Here is a 6,000-nt window from a genome sequence, read left to right as displayed (position 1 = left end):
CCTGTTCCCGGCCACCCCGCCCCCGCCGCCCCCACCGCGCCGGGCTTCTGTTTGGAGAAGAAAGCGGACCAATTTGTTTTCATTCAGAATCACTTAAGATCCCATTTTGGAGAAATGAAAAGAGAAAAGCGCGCTTTCCGCGCCTGGCCCGCTGGGTGCCCGCCCGTGCCCGGCAGTGCGCTGGGGGGAGTAGGGGGGAGCAGGGGAGCCCCTTCCCCCACTCCCTACCCTGGCTGTGGCTCCTAGCGGTCCGACAGGGTCCGCCCGGCAAGCCCGGCGGCGGAGAGGCCGCGCTCATCTGCATGAAGCGCACACTCGCGACCCATCTGCAAAGGCGCAATTAAACGCGGGGGGCGGGGGGCGCCCGAAATTAGCCCCGGCCCGCGGCCCCTGGCTGCCCAGGGCGGGATTGGGTACCCGGAGGCGAGTGAGTCGGCAAGGCAGGGCTGTGTCGGGCCTGTGCCGGAGGCGGCTAGGCTCGGCAGAGTGGGCCACTCCTGAGCCTCCCAACCTGGTCCTCCCCGGCCTCTAGCAGAACCCCGGACACCGGCCCCTTCCCTGCTCGTCCCCTTCCTTGCCCTTCATCCCTGCATTGCCCAACCTTCTAGCACAGCTGCCTGAGGTTGCAGGGTGTCCTGGTCAGAATCTCTGTGGGGCAGAGGGAGAGCTGGGGGAGGGGTACATGGGTGGGGGGGTCTGTTGGAGAAATTTTATATTGCGGAGATACTGAAAACAGGCGGACTGGCCACCTGGGCAAATTTTTGTTTTGTTTTGTTTTCTTTCTTAGTCATTAATGTCTTACATCTTTGAAAGCAGTGTTTTAAGGGCCTTAAACAGGGAGCTTCTTGCGTGGACTTGGTAGGCTGCAGCTCTGTGATGGGTGGCATTTATTAAGCGCTCACCTCCTGAGGTCTTTTTCTTGCTGGGAGCAGGTCCTGGGAGAACGTGAAGTGTGTGTGGAGAGGTGCTAGAGGAGATGAACTACCCCTCAGTAGGTACGGCTGAGACTTAGGCAGCTACAGGGCCTGGAGGCAGGACTCAGAGCCCTGGAAACAGCTGGTCCCTGTCAGATGACTTGGACACCTGGGGACTCCTGTAAGGCCCCCTGGACTTTCCACAGCACTGCCCAGACTCTGGGCACCCACAAGCTGGGACCCCCCACCCCCAACCCGGGTGAGCTGCCGTTTAAGGGCTGTGGCACAAGTTAAACTGCTGCAGCAACTCCTAGGTCTCCCCAAAAGCCCAGGGGCAATGGGAGGCTCAGAGAATAGTACGTGGCTGTCCATGGGCCTCAGTTTCCCTACGTGGACAAATGGGAGTTTTGGCGATGCTCTCCAGGGTGAGGTCTGTGGCTGCCGCAGCCTTCTCTGTGCAGTGACGTCTTTCTGCACATCCGAGGGGCCGTGGGGTGAGGAGTCTTTGACCCAGCCTCAGGGATGATAAGGGGGTTTCTTGGAGGAGGAAGGCCTGTGCCGAGTCTTGAGTGACACAGAAGGGATCTCAAGTCTGTGCTAGTTTGTGCTGGGGTCAGCTGGGTGGGACTTGGACCTGGGATTTTCATTTTTTAAATTTTGCTAAAGGGTGCGCGCTTGTCAGAGAGAGTCAGAGAGAAAGAAAGAGACACAGGGAAAGTGAGAAAGCACCCCCCAGGGAGGATGGCCGCATTGCAATCTTTTTCCCTTTATTTTTGTCTTGGGACTTGGGTATACATGCACACGCACACGCACCCGGTGTATTTTTTTCAAGTTGCTGAGTCCAGGACTCAAACCACGCAGCTGGCCAAGTGACAATCCGGCCGCCTCAGCTACCATGCCACCAGTTGCCCTGGGACCTGAGGCTTTTCTCGGGGTATAATGAAGGAGAATGCATGCAGGAGTGGGTCCTAAGGGTGTGAGTGCTAGACTGAGTCATGATTTGTGGGGACCCTTAAATATCTCTCTTTAGCAGAGGCCAGAATGTTTCAAATCTCCTCAGAAACCATACTTAGATCAGGACCAGCAGTTAGCCTAATGGCTATGTCGCTGGACTCCCATGTAGTCGACTGCGGTTCACGTCCCGGACCCAGTGGCTTAAAACTCACGCCGGGCGCTGTGTGTGTGCATGCCCAAGATCCCAGGAGGAGAATGGAGGAGAAGGGATTGTGGCATAGCCATCCCCCCTGGGGGGTGATTTCTCACTTTCTGTCTCTATGTCTTTCTCTGTCTGTCTGGTGAGCACACGTGCCCTATAGCAAAAATCTCCGCCCCCTCCCTCCACAAAGAAAAAAAAAAGAAACCATACTTAGATCAAATTTTCATGTTCTTCTGGAGTACAAATACTTTCAAAAAGAGCAAGCTGAAAGTTGAGAAGTCAGTAATACTGTAGTAAGAATTATTCTTCCAACTAATTTTCTCGGAAATTGGGGTCAGGGACCAGCATGTAAACATGGGTTCTTTGGATGGGGCTGCTCAGACAGGGAGGGTGTGGGCCTGCAGAGGCGCCATATAGCCTGGTATTGGATGCACGTGGGGGGCTTTGGTTGCCAGCCATCCCCAAGGGCAGTGATTCTCCCATCTGTGATGTGGCTGAGTGGCTTCATCGGAATGTCATGCATGTGAGGTGGGGCAGAGGTCTCTGGCCTGGGGGTTGTGTGAGCTTGTGGGATGGGGGGGATTGGGAGAGAGTATTTCTCCACCTGGCTTTGCATTTTTGCTCGGGTAAATAGACGAACCCCCTCCTGCCCCTACCCCATGGGTTCAAGCAGTGTGGTGCCTGGCACTCAGTGGTTCTTTGGGAGATGGAATGAGGCTCCCCGGAAGAGCTGATGTACGTATGTGAGATGACTGAGAACCAAAGTGGAAGGTCACAACGCCGATGAGGGTGGCAGCCACCTCTGCCTGTGCCGAGCACACAGCACCTTGTTCTCCCATCTCTGGGTATGTGCTGGAGGGGACAGAAGCACAGAGGGTTTAAGAAACCCTGTCTCCTGGTGCTGCCTTCAAGATGACAGGGATGTGACATGTGGGTAAGAAGGGTTCCGGGAAGGGCAGTCCAGGGGAGTAGGCATACACCTCCAGTGGCGCCCTGGGGGTTCCTGAGGGGCTGCAGCTTGGTGGTGTGTGACGAAGAGCTGGAGGTAGGTACAGTGGAGAGTAGGTGGCAGGGGGCCTCTCTTTCTCTTCCATCATCCCCAGTGGGCATCTCATTCTCCAGGGCTGGGCCCCAGCCTTCACAAACGGTAGAGCCCAGTGCCTAGGGCTGGTAATGGCCACATCCCCCTGCACTTGAGGAGTCTGCAGGTGCTCCCAGAGCCAGCTTTCTGCAGATTGGTATTTCCCATCCCCAAGGGTTCTCCTTGCGATGGGTCCCCCTGTAACCCACTTTGGAGACAGATCTCCCATGTGGAAGGGAGATCAGCTGCAGTGGGCACTATGTGCTGTGTGGGGAGAGCCTGGACCACATGTGGAAGGCTTCATGGAAGAGGGGCCCCTTGCTCTAGGCTTTGGAGGATGAGAAGTTTGCTAAATGGAGAAGGGGAACAAGGGCAAGTTTGGTGGGTGTGGTTGTGGCAGAGGCAATGCCAAGGTGGTGTTTGGGAGGAGCTAGAGTGGTGGCTGCGGGCTGGGTGGAGAATGAGCGGCCAGACCTGGAGACGGGCCTCCTCTGGCCTGGGTTTCCAGTTTTTGCTTCCTGAGCTGGGTTGGAGCCGATATTCATGCCTCTTGGCTGGAGGATGCTCTTTTCAGTGTGATCAACAGGGCAGAAGAGCTGAGTGACAGGCAACTCGTGGCCCGGCCTTTGGAAGGCAGGGCTGCCTCTGAGCCTGGAGTTGGGGCCCGAACCCTGGCCTGGGCACAATGCTCCAATAGAGCATAGGGCAGTCTGGAAGGAGCATCAGAAATGGGGCCTGCAGCACCTGGGCATGTCTTACACCGTGAGGGCTGGGCTGGGTGGGGACCTTGCCCACTCTAGTCGTTTTCTCCTGCCTGGTCCGTAAGTGACCAATGCTGGAGGACCCAAGCTGGAGACCCACTAGAAGAAAAATAGCCACATTCTGCTCAGGTAGGTTGGGAGGTCAAGCCTGAGGCTGGGGCTTGGTCCCCTACTGCCCCCATGGGGCCTATGAGGCCATGGGCTCAGCCATTTTCTCCACCGGGATCCTTGGGGGCTTTGGCTGAAGTCCAGAACTAAAAGCCAGTCTCCCTGCACCCCAGCCTCTCCCCGAATGCAGAGGCCAGGGCTGGGTGTGGATGGGGGCAGGTGAGGAGAGACCAGCCGACCATCTGTGGCTGTTGGCTGCAGGACCCTCAGTTATTCTGGGTTTCCCCTGCAGGATGTTAGAGCAGGGAAGGGAGGGAGAGTGCCTTCTGTCCTCAATGCAACTCACACAGGGGCTGACCCAGCACCCCAGTATCCACTTGCTTCCTTGATGGCCACCCTAGCACTCTCATCTGTGAAATGGGTACAAGACCCCCATGCCTTGGCTCATCTCATCCTCCCTACTGGCCACCCTGATGCTCCTCCCAGGCCACCTTCTCCATTTGGTCATTTGGGGGGGCCATGATACATGGACAGGGTGGGGCAGGGTTGGCTTCACCCAGCCATGCTCCTCACCTGACAGAAACCTGAGCAGGTGAGGAAACACTCCAGCTTCGGATTCCTCCTCCCAAAAAATGAGGGTAGTAATACTTGCCTGACAGGTCGGGCCCAGGTGGGGGTGTCCCATGAATGCTGGCTCGAAGGGTCCCCTGAGTTCCCTCTGCCTACTGTCTGTCTCTGCCACTTTTCCAGCCTGTCCTTGCACCCAGCCCTCTGTCTCCGGCCTGGGCAGGCAGTCTGGGCAGCAGTGGCTCCGGGAAGCTTCACAGGGCCCAGGTGGGGGAGGCAGTCTCCAGGTCGAGCCAGGCCAGCTCCAGAGGAGGCTGAATGGGCACTCTGTCCTGCCACCCGCGGCTGTCATCTGCTGCTGGGATTCAGTTTCCTGGAGCTGGTGCAACTGCAGGTGGATTCTGTGAGGCCCAGTGACCTCACAGCCCGGAGCCTGGGTGTCTCCTGAGCCAGGCGGTGGCCGAGGGGGGAACAATGAAGCCTTTTCCCTTGGGGAACAGAGCTGAGCGGCCGCAGGAAAGCAATCTGCCTGTGCCCTGAGGCCTCTCGGGCTTGCTGGCAGCGAGAGGGGCTGCTGGGGGCAGCCGTGCCAGGCCTTGGCAGGGCTCTCTGGAGGCTGGACCAGCCAGGCGATGGGTAACTGAAGCTGCTTGGACACACACAGGGGTTTTTGGAGCATTTTCAGGACACAGCTCTGTCTGTGTCACCTTGAGGCTGGTGGCAGGAGGGAGATGGATGGAGAGGGAGGAGAGGAGCATGTCAGTGGGCCGCAGGGGAATGGGGCCTTGCTGGCCTCTCCACTCTGCGGGGCAGCTCAGGTTCTGTAAGAGATGAGGGTGGGTCCCTACCTCTCCACTCACTCTGGGAGAGGCACAGGTGCTCTGAGTGGTGTAGAAGACTGCAAAACAGCTTCTCTCCACCCTTCTAGGTTCTTTGGAGAAAAGCCATCTTAGTTACATATGTGCCTGTGCACAAATGCATGAGAGTCCCATTAAACGAGTCCCAAAGAAGGGTGAGATGATTAAAGCTGAAGTAGCACCCTGAGCTACAGAAAGGAAGAGGGCCTAGGCTTTTAGGAGTGGGTGGTGACCCACGTTGTGGGTTGTGGACGGAGGAGGGAGGAAACGGGTGGTGAATAAAAGCTGTCCTGTTGTGCAGATAAGCTAGGTGATAAAAGTCTTGGGCCTAGCCATAGTGGTACAAGGGTAGGACACCCCACCATGTGAGGCAGGGGCCACATGGGAGACGAGGGCTGGATTTCCAGGCCAACCTAAACAGCCGGGAGTGGTGGTGGCACCTGCAATCTAAGCTAACTGGGACTCTAGACATGGTGAGACCCTATCAAAAATGCCCTGTCCCCCATTAAAAAAACTAAAACAGCCTGACTCTGTGGCCTGATGGTTAGGGCAGCCA

The sequence above is a fragment of the Tupaia chinensis genome, unplaced genomic scaffold (genome assembly GCF_000334495.1).
Source record: "Tupaia chinensis unplaced genomic scaffold, TupChi_1.0 Scaffold000047_1, whole genome shotgun sequence".
NCBI classification, from domain to species: domain Eukaryota; kingdom Metazoa; phylum Chordata; class Mammalia; order Scandentia; family Tupaiidae; genus Tupaia; species Tupaia belangeri.
The sequence above is the reverse complement of the archived record's forward strand: the minus strand, read 5'-3'. Positions refer to the sequence as shown.